Source organism: Lygodium microphyllum, chromosome 30 (genome assembly GCF_053477565.2).
Source record: "Lygodium microphyllum isolate KBCC chromosome 30, Lygodium_microphyllum_v1.1.10, whole genome shotgun sequence".
Taxonomy (NCBI): Eukaryota; Viridiplantae; Streptophyta; class Polypodiopsida; order Schizaeales; family Lygodiaceae; genus Lygodium; species Lygodium microphyllum.
This window is the reverse complement of record NC_141164.1, coordinates 59,577,929-59,593,180: the sequence shown is the minus strand read 5'-3', so window position 1 is coordinate 59,593,180 and position 15,252 is coordinate 59,577,929.

The following is a 15,252-nucleotide window of genomic DNA, read 5'->3' as shown; positions in this document are numbered from 1 at the left end:
ACAAAATGATAATGTACTTTAGTGTGCTTTGTGCAAGCATGGAAGACTAGATTATTGGTTCAAGAAGATCCAAGTTGAAAACAAGTCATCTAAGTAACAGATACTCACAACATTTGTGAGTGCTAATTTATACTCAACTTCAAAAGTGGCAATGGCCACTTAAGGTTGATTTTTGCCAAACTACGATAAACTTGAATAATTGACGTGAAAAAGAACTTGCTTGTGGACACGTTCGTGTCATAATAACAACCTACCCAATCAGAATTAGCAAAAATGTGTAGTCGTGTAGCAATGCCATTTGGATAAAGTAGGCTATAAAGCCTTGCAAGTAGTAAAAGATTTTCTTTGTACCCTTTTAATGCTCTAAACCTTAACTATGCATAAATTTTCTTACATGTAACATTATGAATTACTTATTTGGCCTATCTTGACAAACATAAAGAAGATGCCCGATATCATGCTGATATAATGATGCATTGATTGTTTTACTTGGGACTTGAAGACCAATATGTAGACCAAAAGTATCCATGAACCTTCATACATCACATTTCAAATTCCACATGTACTTTGTTTCATGCATGTGAGCCATGTTTTGCAAAAAAATCCATGAGCTTACATGCATCAAAGTCCAAATTCCGCATGTACTTTGTTTTATGCATAAGAATGTCTTCTTGCACAAACTATGCTCAAGTAGTAATGAAGCAATCCCAAGTCTAAGATTTCAAAACTTGAGTACAAATAAACGTTAATGGCTGAGATTTAAACTCAAATTTTCCCTATGAGTAGCAATCATCCACATATAATTTTGATCATTAAGAGAATGATTATGCCACTTATCATAGACCATACTCTTGATTGAACAATTGCAAAAAACATAAGCCAACAAGCATGCATTTTATATTCTCATAAAAAGATTACTAAGATCTCAAATATTTGGTCTTTACATAGTAAACTAGTATAGAAACATCACCAAAACTAAGTTAGAATTCCTAGATTTACATACTCTTCCTCATGCAAATCACTAAAACAAAATCTTAATCTCCAATAAATATACATTCCAACCACGATGTATATATAGCAAATTTAACTAGACACTGAATGGTAGCCACAAGTGAAATAGATAGAAAGTTCTCATCATATTTAGTCCTCTTAAACTAAGCATAACCCTTTGTAATAAGCGAAGCCTTATAGCAATTAATGCTACCATTTACATTCATCTTCAAAATGATGGGTGCATGCCACCTATAATGTATAGTTATGTGGGCACTATCAGTGTAGTGAATACACAGGCGGCATAGACACATGTGCCTTTACCCCCAATACTTCTCATTAAAGACTTCAACAAAAAAACCCTTCGTATTAACTCTAACTTGTAGCCATTGCTCTACCATTTGAATAATATATACCAAATTCTTTGTATTAGATAGTTTATGTAATAGATTTGATAAACATCATATAAGAACAAGGGAACTTTTCCAATGTGTGAAATCGAATGGCACAAATCATCATATATCTCTACATAACCTAAATGTTGTAAATCTTGCATTCTTCTAAGCCATTCAACATGGTTAGATGCACTTGAATCAACATGCCATACATCATCACTTTTTTTCTTTCCTAAAATAGCATTCATTGTATGTCACATGAAAATAGATGCTTATTTTTATCATCATTCTCTATCTTTAGAATGATGCATTATTCCCTTACTGCAATTTACAATTGTGAATGTTATCCTTCTTATCATAATAATTAGCTCTAATACAACCTATTCTCCCACAATAATGATTAAAAATGCCAAAATTGCTAGAATTTCTATTCTTTCATTCATCTCTTCCTTTAGAGCTTCTACTACCTTTAAAATTACCATAGCCTCCTAAAATCTACATGTCACCAAATTGTTGATTAAATTTTTTTTGTTGATTACCACTAGTATGTTTCATACCATGGTCTCTTAAAGAGGATCTACCACATCCCCTTTCTAAACTTGAATAGAACATTTGGACCTATTCATCACCACTTCTTTCATATCATTCACGATGTGTATGTTGATCTCTCTAGCAATCATGAGAGAGACCAACTCATCAAAATCTAAAAATGGCTTTTGTACATACATAAAAGTAACAAAAGATTTCCAAGACTTTTTACTATTAAGACCATTCAAAGTAGAAAAGAATAAATCATCAGCATCTGGTATTGAATGAATAGTTGCTAAGGCATCTACAATGCTCCTCACCTTCAAAACGAAGTCATCTATAGGCATCCTTTCTTTCTTCAAAGTATTCAACTCTTGTTTGAGCTAAATTTTTTTGTGCCTTTATATAAAACATATTTTCAAAGGTAATTCGAGCTACATGTGAGTTCTCTACATTTTTTATATGTCCCAACATAGTATTATCAATGATTGCAAATAAGCAATATATATTTTTATGTTATGTGCATTCCATTCTTTCCATGCCTTTGATTCTTCTACAGCTGCATGATCACTTGGCTATAATTTCTTTCCTTTACTTGAAATAAACTAGTACAACTCTTTTTCACCAAGGAAGTTCATCACACAAAACTTGCATGATGAGTGATTGTTCTTATCTAGCTTCTCAATGATAGGATTTTCATTGTTCTCACCCATTATAATAAAATTGAGTGCCAAACAACAAGCAAGTCTTCTACAACCTTATCTAGCTTCTCAATAATAGGATTTCCATAGTTCTTAGACATTATGACAAAACTGAGTATAAAAAAACAAGCAAAACTTCTACAACCTTTCATAAGATGTGTATAAATAATAAAGCAAGTAGTTTTTTCACTAATAACTCAATAATATATACAATGTACAACTTGCATGCAAATAAATCCTATGTATGCTTCCTAATAAATATCTTAAAACTTACATATTTGATATATGACACAATTAAAATTATAATATATCATGAAACTATTGTCCATAACTTTATGGATCTAAAATGGGGCCTGAAATGGCCTCAGATGGCCAAAACCTAGTGGAAGGCCTTAAAGGGTTTATCTACAAAATCTACATTCTTTTACTTACATAGCAATCAGAGAGCTTGATCTACCTTAATTTTGGTGCCTCCACAACCACTATCCAAGGGAAGGAGCGAGAGAATGGGAGAGTTTCTTACCCATTGTTTGCTTGCTTAAATCCTTCATCCTTCTTCTTCACTTTAGCCTCCAAGACTAGCCTCTCTTAGTGTGTATCTTTAATCGCATATCACAAATTGTGTGGTAGGGGGGGTTACTCAAGCTACTATGTTGCACACACACAATATATGCAAGGAGATGTTCACTTAAGAACACAAGAATAGAGTTGTAGGACAAACAATTTTCTTGTTAGTTTCTTTCTTCTTCCACACACAATATAATGTACATAAAGTATAGATAAGGTACAATATAAAGGAATCACAAAGTATAGATAAAGTATAAAGTAAAAAATGTGGCCTACTAAGTCAAGGAATGCATAATTGACTATACTAATCAGCTGACACTATAATTATGCCAATTCTAGATAGATGTAACTAACAAAATACAATAAGTGAGGAGTAAATGGCTATGTGAGAATTATAATTATCATTGATGTGCTAAGTGTATACATGCGGACCCAAATAATCAAGTGATCCATCATTAACATTCACACATGTTGAGCTTGCCACCTCAACAAAAAACATACTCGACCATGTAAGAAAATGTATCCATAAAAAGGCCAAATTGAATAGCATGATTATTATGATGAGGGATCAGGAGATGAAGAAGAGGTTTCTTTTACATATCACTATGCTAAAAATGATGGGTATGAGGATGGGAATGATTACTTTTATGATCCTTTGGATGGACTTCCTTTTGTCTTGGGTGGTCAAGTGGCTTTTGATCCTAGTAGAACAGAGTATGACATGCTATTCAGTAGCCCCACTTTAGTCTACTTTATTTCCATGGGTACTTAGATAGATTTAAGGATCCCCACAACACTTAGAATTTAAGAAAGCATTCATGGAGAGTTGTCTATATACTGGTCGGTAGTGGAAGTACTCATAGCTTTATAAACAAGCAAGCAATGAAGCAATCAAAGTTTTTTTCCACAAATTTACAAAAACCCATCAAAAGCAAATAGAGATGAGGAAATTAGCACCCGGATGTCTTCATATGTGCCTCTACATTTGATTGAAAATTACGTTACAAGGGTGAATATCATAGCCTTGGAAATGAGTTCAATAAATATTTTTTAGGATTGCAATTAGCTTAAGGAGTTTGGCAAGATCACTATGGACTTCATTGTTTTGGATTGCCATTGGCTTAGGGAGTTGGGCAAGATTACTATGGACTTCTCTCAATCTTGTATGCAATTTATATGGAATGGACAACTAATACATCTTGAGGGAGTCCAAAATAAAGCAAATTTAAAACTTATAACAACAAAAAATCTCAAGAAGTTCAAGAACATGTCCTAGATATTTGTCTTGCACTTCAAAAAGGATAATGTAGATCAATCCAAGAATTTAGTGAAGAAACTATGCTTTAAAGCACATCATTAGAAGAGTATAAAAATATTTTTCAAGTGAGCAACCCTTCCTCCAAATAGAGCACTTGATCATCCTATATAGTTAGAACTTGACTCTAATTTAGTCAACAAACCTCCATATAGATTCTCAAAGTGCAAAAGAGAAGAAGTAGCCAAGAAAGTCAAAAACTTACTACAAATAGGTCTTATAGAGCCAAGTTTTTCACCATATGCTTCACCAACTTTCTTAATAAAGAAGAAATATGGTATCTTTCAGATCTCTATTGACTACCATGATCTAGAGAAGATCATGATCAATAATAGGTACCCCATACTAAGAGTGGATGATTTGTAGGATAAGTTGAAGGGAGCCAAGTACATCATAAAGATAGACGAGTGGATGATATCCATGGTAAGGCCAAGTATACTACCTGTTGTGCATTTAGTTGTTGAATATTAAGTATTGCATTATCCATTTTTCAAAGTCTTTCAACTGTACACATTTTGTTCTCTATATAATAAGCAAATGCATCTGTTAATGCCTTTGTCATACTAATATTTTGTTTTATCATATATGATTTGTAGTATTTGTAGCACCATAAGTGTTCATTATATATTGGACGTGAATATTTACACCCCAAAAAGTACTAAAAGCTCTCTATGAAAGTTGGTAGTGTTAATATCAACGACTTTTCTTTTTAGAAATATTGTTTTTTGGATGATCATATGTGCAAGTGATTTTGTATATTCAATCTTAATAATATCTAGTTCTTCTAACCATGTTGTAAATGCATATTATTTTTTCATGCTTTGGTTTTCTAACTTTGTTTTAATTCTCCCAATTATATTATTATAGTGCTCATTGTCTTGTATTATGGCTGAGGTTTTTAGATATAATGTCATTATTTGGTTGTAGGGTGGTTTGGGAAAACCAAATCAATGTATTGTATTGTATTTTTTACATGTTTCTTTGTGGTAATGATTTTAAATGTTCTTCTTTTTCTTAAAGATAGGGTTGATCTATTGACGATTATGTATTTATCAATCATAGTAGTTACCTCAATATATCAAGGATCATTAGGATTTTTGAGATTTGTTCCAATTACGCCATGTGTCAAGAATCACGTGGCGGGGGGACTTGCTTGAGCTATTGCACCAAACACATACCATACACAAAAGAGGAAGCTCACTTAATGACACAAAAAGAGAGATGGAGACCAAAATGTTTTCTTATTGGTTTCTTATTCTTCTTCGGCACACAATACAATGTACATGAAGTATAGATAACATATAACATGAAGGAAAGTGGCATACTAAGTCAAATTGTGCATAACTGACTATACTAATTGACTGATGCTATAACTATGCTAACTGTAGGTAGGTGCAACAACCTAAATATAATAAGTGATAAGTTAATGGCTATGTGAGGATCATAATGACCATTGATATGCTAAGTGTAGATGTGCGGACCCATCTAGCCAAGCAGTCCATCATCAATGTTTGCATGTGTTAAACTTGCCATCTCAACACTTCCCCTCAAGCTCAATTGTATCTCTACAACTCCAAGTAAGCTTCGAAACTTTCGAAGCTTCTCTACACCCAATGAGTTTGTGAAAATGTTAGCTATATGATCTTGTGTAGCACATATATTGAGTCAATCTCTGTTGCAAATGCCTTCTCTCCCATAAAGTGGTAGTGCACCTCAATATGTTTTGTCTTAGCATGGAACATTGGGTTCCTAGCTAGCTGTATGTCACTCATGTTGCCACAATGAATAACAATTGGACTATCTCCCTACACATCCAAATAACCCAATAACTTTTGTAGCCATACCACTTCACATGTTGCCATAGCAACACCTCTATACTCAACCTCTGTACTCAATAAAGCAACTGTAGGTTGCTTTTTGCTGCTTCATGTTATTGCTGCACTAGCAAGAAAAAACATGAATCCACTAGTGGATCTGATGTTTGACATGCTACCATTCCAATTTTCATTTGTGTATCCAAATACATATATATCCTTACCTGTCTCATAACAAAGTCCATAGTGTAAAGTGGACTTCACATACCCCAATATGCGTCTAACTGCATCCAAATGAGGCTTTCTAAGAATCTGCATAAACTAATTGACAAGGCCAACAACATAGCTCAAGTTTGGCATTGTGATAGTCATGTAAATTAGATTCCCTACTATCCTCCTGAACATAGTAGGGTGTTCTATCTCATCCCCAACGTCAGAACTCATCTTCACATTTTTCTCCAATGGTACTAAAAGAGGCTTAAGCACATGTTGTCATACCATACTTGGATAACATATCCAAGCCATAGTGCCTTTGGGATAACTATATACCATTATCACATTTGATCACCTGACTACCAAGAAAGTATCTCAGCTCACCCAAATTCTTCATCTCAAACTTCTTCTTTAAAAAGTCCTTAACTTTAATAATCCCATTGTCACTATCACTTGTAATAATCAAGTCATCCACATAGATGACTATGATGACCAAACCTACATCTCTCTTTCTCACATAAAGTGAGTCATCAACATCAAAAATATAAAAGCTAATATTGACAAGATACTCTCCAATCTTGTCAGGCCATGCTCTAGGTGCTTGCTTCAATCCATAGAGCTCATTCTTTAACCTACATACATGTGTGGGATGCTCTAAATCCTCATAACTTGTTGGTTGCTCCATATATACATCTTCTTGCAATTCACCATGCAAGAAGGCATCCTTAACATCCATTTGCTGCCTACAAACTCTAACCTATGGCTACTTCTAAATCAATCATGCATCTAACTATTGGCGTTCTAGCAACGGACTGAATGTCTCTTCATAATCTATGCCATATGTTTGAGCATAGCCTTTTGCAACCAGCCTAGCCTTATACCTGCTAACTAAACCGTTTGCATTATGCTTGATTTTGTACATCAACTAGCTTTCTTGCCCTTAGGCAAAGGTACCAAATCCCAAGTCTTACTGGCCTTTAATGCAACCATCTCCTCATCTATTGCTGCATCCCAATGAGCATGACCAACAACATTCTCAAAACAAGTAGTCTCAACATCCTCAACTACCTTCACTATATAAGCATAATGGTGAGTCGCATAACCTTCAAAGCCAAATCTTTTAACATGGTATTTGACCTTGCTAGACCTACATACCACTGGATCACTTAGTAGAGCCTTTGCATTACTATGTGTTCTCTCTATACCTAGTGTCTTGATTGAAGGAATACCAAGTTCATAATCTAAACTCTCTGAACCACTAGACTCTCCATCAAATCCCAAATGACTAGTAGATACATCATTACTATCCAAAATTTTCTTCTTTCCTTTGTCTTTACCTACAATACTTGTAGATCCACTTGAAGATGCGGGGCTACTCCTTAGTCTCCTAGATTAAGGGCTAGCTGTAAGTGTAGTACCATATGATATTTCTGGTCCATTAATGCTCCATGATTCTTGCTTTTCTTCCTACACATAGCTATTGTGATTATTATCATCATCTAGTACATTAGTAGTAGATGCATATCAACTTCTTGCCTCATAAAAAATAACGTCCTTGCTCACTCTGAACTCATTTGCGATAGGATTATAACAATGATACCATTTTTTCTCTAAAGAGTATCCAATAAAAATATGTTTTTTAGCCTTTGGATCAAGCTTCTTTCATAGTTCATCTAGCACATGAACATATACAATACAACCAAACACCTTCAAGTGTGACACATCGGGCTTCTTGCCTACAAAGCATTCTTCGGGGGTTATCTTATGAACTGTAGCTGTTGGAGTTCTATTTATAATATAGATAGTAGTATGAATAGCTTCAGACCAAAAATGTTTTGTCATATTTTTAAAGCCATCAATGCTCATGCAACTTTTGCAATATGCCTATTTTTTCTTTCTACAACCCCATTGTTCTATGGGATATACTTGCAAGTAAACCGTCTCTTTATCCCATGAGATCTTAAGAAGCCACTAAACTCATTAGAGAGATGCTCTCCCTCTCCATCTAATCTCAAGCACTTAACTTTCAGGCCTGTTTTTGTTTCTACTGTTGCCTTGAAAGATTTGAAGTGTTCAAATACATTACTCTTTTTCTTCATGAAATATGCCCATAGTTTTCTTGAATAATCATCAATAAACGTGACAAAGTATTTGATACCACCAAGAGATATATTCTATGTAGATCCCCAAACATATGTATACACAACATTAAGTATATTTCTGCTCACATCTCTATCATGCGAAAAGGGTTGTCTTGTCTCCTTACCAAATTGGCATGCTTCATACACTTTATGAAATTCTGCAATCCTAAAAGTAGGCAGCCATGTAACCAATCCTTTGGATTGTATTAATTTTAGCCTTTGCACATTTGTATGTCCAATACATTTATGCCATATTTCAATGTTTGCAACCACTCCTTTTCCTTTAGCATACATAATAGCATTCATTGCAGGAATTCTAGCATCTAAAGTGAACAAATAGCCAACTCTACTTCCTTTTGTGACCAACTTACACATATAATTAAATCTTCTATAAGACAAACTTTTACATTAAATTGAACATACAACCCTTACTCTACTATTTGGCGAACAAATACTAAATTCTTTGTGATTGATGGTACATGCAATACATCTAACTGACTCCTTGTCTAGCCATCATGCAAAGATAATGGAACTTTTCTAATGTGTGAAATTGGGTGATATGGATCATCACCCATTTGCATATAACCTAGATTTTGTAAGTCTTGTATATCTCCAAACCATTCAATGTGATTGTTCATATGAGTAGATGCACTTGGATCAATATACCATACATAATCATGTGTCCCTTTTCCTATAACAACATTCATCATATGTTGCATAACAAATGTACACTCATTTTTGTCTTCATTTTATCATGAAGACAATGCATAGTTTCCTTGTTGCAATTTACCACTCTGGATATCATCTTTCCTAGTATAACAATGGGTTTCAATATACCCTATTTTATCACAATAATGGTAAATAATAACAGAATTTCCAAAATCTCTATTCTACAATCCACATCTTCCTCTAGAGCTCCCCCTACCTCTAAAGTTTCCATGGCCTCTTGAAACCTGCATTTTACCAATTTGCTTATCTAACATGTTTTCTTGGTTATCACCGGCATGTCCCATACCACGGTCTCTTGAAGAGGAACTGCCATATCCCCTTCTTGAACTTGAGTAAAAATCTTGGACCTCTTCATCATTTCTTTTAGATCAGTACTCACCCTATATATTGATCTATTCAGTAATCATGAGAGAGACCAACTCATCAAAATTTTGGAAATGGCTTCCATACATATACAGAAGTGATAAATGATTTCCAAGCCTTCTCATTATGAAGGCCACCCAAAGTAGATGAAGCCAAAACATCATCATCAGGCATTGCATCAATCACTGCTAAAGCATGCAATGCTTTTCATCTTCAAAACATACTCATTGACATACATTTTCTCTTTCTTCAAGGTATTCAACTCTTCCTTGAGTTAAAATCTTTCGTACCTTTGTATTTGCTGAAAATATATTCTCATAAATTGTCCAAGCTACTTGTGAATTTTTGCATTCCTGATATGTCCCAGCATAGTATTATCAACGACCGTAGATAGCTAATACATCACCTTTTTGTCTTTTGCATTCCATTCTTTCCACGTCCATAATTCATCTGCAGTCATAGGGATACTCAGCTCTGATTCCTTTTCTTCACCTGAAATGAACTCATAAAGGTCCTTTCCAATGAGGAAGTTCATCACAAGAAACTTCCATGAAGGGTAGTTGTTCTTGTCCAACTTCTCAATTATGGGGTTTTCATTGTTCTCTGCCATTATCACAAAAATGATACAAAACAACAAGCAAGTCTTCTACAACCTTTCACAACAAGTGTACAACAATACACCATGCAACCTTTTTCACTAATTGCTCAACAATACATGTAATTTGAAACATGTTTGTAGATAAAATTTATGTTTACTTCCTTGCAAACACCTCAAAAATTACAAACTTGAAATCTGTAACTTGTGCATCCACTTTAGGTTGATACAGCCGAAATCATAGTATACCCTCAAATTATTGTCCACAATCTTGTGGGTTTAAAATGGGGCTTGAAATGGTTTCAGATGTCCAAAAAAGTAGTTGCAAAGCCCTAAACGGCCAATCTATAGAATATATAGTATTCTACTCGTACACCAAATCTCATAGCAATTTGAGATTTTCACTCTACCCTACTTTTAGTGCCTCCACATGCACTATCCAAGAGAAAGAGTGGAAGAAAGGGAGAGCTTCTTAGTCGTTGCTTGCTTGCTTGAATCCTTACTTCTTCCCCTTCACTTTAGCCTTCAAAGCTAGCCTCTCTCAGTGGCACTGCTATGATTCCATGTCAAGATTTGAGTGGTGGGGGGACTTGCTTGAGTTGTTGCACCAAACACACACTATACACAAAAGAGGAAGCTCACTCAATGACACAAGAAGAAAGATGGATGCCAAAATGTTTTCTTGCTGATTTTTTCTTCTTCTTCCACATATAATACAATGTACATAAAGTATAAGAGATATAACATAAAGAAAAGTGGCCTACTAAGTCAAACAGTGCATAACAGACTATACTCATCTATTGGTGCTATAACTATGCCAGCTCTAAGTAGGTGCAACAACCTAAATATATAATAAGTGATAAGTTAGTGGCCATTTGAGGATCATAATGACCGCCAATGTGCTAAGTGTAGACATGCGGACCCATCCAGCTAGACAGTCCATCATCAATGTCCACAGATATTGTGGTTGCTACTCAACACCATGGTCACGTTGAGTACCAATTCTTGGAATTCAATCACAAAAAGTAATATACAAATTTAATAAAAATATTTATACCAGTTTGGATTTTTAAAAAATTGATTGAAGCTTTTGTATGTAGTAATCAACACTTATAATAAAGCCTATTGACAAGAGTCTTAAAGGCAAGGAAGGTGCTGACGTAATAATCAAGCCTACTAACGAGAGCAAGGACTTGTTGGAAAAACTGATACAAGCACAGGTTGAACAACGAGAACCAGTGAGTGAGGCCAGGCCTGGAACAAGAAGGTCAAGAGACAATGCTGAGGACGGGCTTTGGACTTACAAATATCGTAGAAGACCCCAAAAGAAGCCCAAGCCTTATAGACGCAGGCATCGATGGAGGGTCAGCACAACGCCGCGATGGATATCCAAAGCGTTGCTACGTGCTCAAGGGTATTATGCAGGTAATCGATGGATTTGGGTACCAAAATCCCCTGCTAGACCACCTCTATCAGCTGAGGGCCAGAGTGCATCAAAAGCAACGAAGCACAGGAGGAAATCTAAGAGAAACTCTAGGTCTCGAGGCAAGAAACTAGACATGAGTGTTCGAAAGAAAGAGCCACAGCCTAGCATGCTTAATAAGCAGATGTCATATGTAGCCATTGAGCCTATCCAAAAGCCATTAGTGCCCAAAGAGCCTTTGATTTTTCGAGAGGATAACAGGCATCATAGGCACAACATTTCTCAGGGCAAGACTGATGGCTCAACAAAGCAAATGGCACAATCGTCTACTAGCCTCGACCAAATCATTCAGCCAGTGCCAAGTCCACCTAAGAGTCCTAGATCTCCTACATCCTCTTTTTCCAAATGGACATAGGAAGCACAACATCGGTTGTCAAGGGAAACTGCTCAATTCCAATCTCTATCTCCATCTAAGCTTCCAAATGTACAAGAGGTGGGACATGACGCCATCTGTAGCTCTCGACCCAAGGATATGCATGAGCAACCTAATGTGACTAGATCAACTCATGCTCGATCTACACAGATGAGTGCTCAAAGGGCAACAAAAGACACGGTCACTTTCGATCGCCCTAGGGACTTGACACCGCAATCCACCAAGGGTAGCCAGCCCACTAAACTAGCTGCTACTACTTCTAATCAAGGATCACAGCAGTCACAGCCCTTGGTTGTGACAATGCCCCTTGTGGAATGTGTCCTTGGAAGGTTACCTATGGAGGAGGTGTCACAACCAACTTCCTCAACAACTCCAGCACTTTCAAAGTGCCTAAAGCCTAGGCTGGAGGAGTTACACACAAGGGAGTTGGCTGAAGAGCTAGACTCTCTGAAAAGGGAGGCAGTTATGCTCTCACAACCTAGCGAGCCTATTCAGCAGGCCACGGCAATGTCCCATAAGGACACACTAGAGAAAGAGAATGCTGAGGCCCAACCAAGCACATCAACGGTTGACCTAGTCGAGGGTCATGAGTCGTTGAGAGATGCACCTTCACTGACTAAGAAAAAGAGGAGAAAACAACAAAGACAACAACAATCACAGGTGGTTGTGGATCCCAAGAACATTGACACCAAGAGCACTGGAGAGCTGGGGAATAAAGCATTAAGTCCACCCACCAGTGAATCCATTGATGTCTCTCCTAATAGCAGTGAAACCTCAGACACATCCGTGTGCTCTGACAAATCAAAGCAGTCGTTACCATCAATGGTTGCTTGCAACACTCTATCCACTGACAATAGAACTCACATTGACAAATCAAGAGTGGATACAACAGTGTCACAACGGGTTGACGAATTCACACTAGTCACACCCAAGGAGAACCATGATGCAATAACGAAGCCTCAAGAGAAATGGAAACCCCAAGAGCATGAGCAATCCTAGCATTGACCAATCTTGCTCATATAGGCCTGAACCCCCAGCTATGCTAAAGCCTAGAAAAACTCCTAGAACCTTGCATGAGATGGCAACCGAGCAAGCCCTCGTTGAACATAGAAGTATCACAGAATGCTTAGTTGAGTTGGATGCTAAGCTCAAGGTGTTCGCACGAGTTTACATCCTTGCGAACGTGGGCACAATCCCCAAGGAGCAGCTTGGAGATTACTTGCCCTTTCCTTTATCTTGGGAAGAGCAAGAACACCTTGATGAGCACTATAACAGGCTCTTGCATAAACGCATGTGACTCATCTCTGACGAGGAAGCCGACGAACTACACTTAACTGTAACATTCAATGATGTGCTTTGCCAACCAAATCTCTTAGAGATAGAAGTATATACACAGTTTGGGTCCTCAAGTGCAGGACAATACTCTCAGCTTGCTTAGAGTTCGACCTGTCTCCCAAACTAATTGCACTATGTCTTGTGCACAATAGAGAAGACTAGAACTACCCTTAGGAAGAGACCATATGAGAGATTTTCAATTGCAGGTGTTGAAGACTCCAACGAAAGTGTCTTTCGCTCTTCATCAACACCCAACTCTGAATGCTTATCCCTTACCATCCGACAAGCCCGCAAAGAATCGTCATGTGCAGAATCCCCAACAAACCAACACTTGTGATGGCCATCAATGCAATCCCCAACACAGAATAGCCCTACCACCAACTCCAACAACCTTCCACCAGCCACCTTGGCCACCAACAGGCCCCCATGACCTTCTTCCACACCACCACCAACACTCCTCCATCGAAACCACAGGCGTCCTTGTCACCCATGTCTTCGGTGCATGCTACAGCCTGCTACCTACGACGGTGAGTGCCATGGGACTAGCACTCGTCTAGGAGGGGGGTAATGTTAACCCTCAAACAAACGAAGGTGGAAAATCCAGAAAAGCTAAAGCAGAAGACAAAGACAAAGGCCAAGGCAAAGAGAAACGGAAGACAAAGACGCACAAGGAGAAGAGTCCTAAATAAGGGGGAAAGGTGCACAAGGAAAAGCGTAAGTCAAAACTTTTGTAAAAGAGCGCAAGCGTATCATAGTTTAATTCAAGGAGCGCTGGGCTCTCACCCGTGCAATTTGTAAATGTAGATGGGCGGTGGAAAGGAAGCTAGGAAGATAGAAGGACAATGGGAAAAAGGGCTTAGGCTACGGCCGGCCATGTAAAAAAGGGAAAAAGGGGATGACCGCCCAAAAGGGATTTAGGGTTTTGTATATAAAGTTGAAAAATGAATGAGAAGCTCATTCTTGTGTGTGGAAAAAAGTGGTTCTCCTCTTGTTCTTGTTCTTCTTGTTCTTGCTTGCTTGAGCTTGTGCTTGAGAGAGGGAGTGTGAGAGTGTGAGGGAGTGAGTGTGTGAGGGTGAGGGACCGTGGGGTGGAGAAGCTCTCCATCTTCTCCTCTCTTCTTCTCTTCTCTTCTCTTCTCTTCTCTTCTCTTCTCTTCTCTTCTCTTGCTCGCGGCAATGGAGCTTGGAGCGTGGAGCTTGAGGATGGAGCGTGCTTGAAGCTTGCACTTGGATCGTGGAGCTACCGGAGTGCACGGGAGAGGAGGTAACTCGAACGGCACAGAGGTAAGCTCACTACACCCATAGATATGGATGGCGCGTTGGTTATGTGAGAGGTAGCCATTAGTGCTCAGCTTGGAACGCTTGAAACAATAAGCGGTTCGTGGGTCTTGGCAGTTGAGTGAAAGCTCCCACAGTACTAAATTAGAAACACATGTAAAATAGACATGTATAATAATAGAGCAACTCTTTCAAAGGTGCATCATTTTTCTAGGAGAGAATTTGCTAGAAATGATGATGATCCAAAGTTGCATTTTGAAAATTCATGTTACCTTTTGAAAGTACATGTTCACCCAAAGGTGTAGAGGATAAATGCACTAAATATTCTCAATTTCAGACATTATAATTTGATTTGTTCAATTGGATCACACAACACATGATATATATATATATATATATATATATATATATATATTTATATTTATATCCACT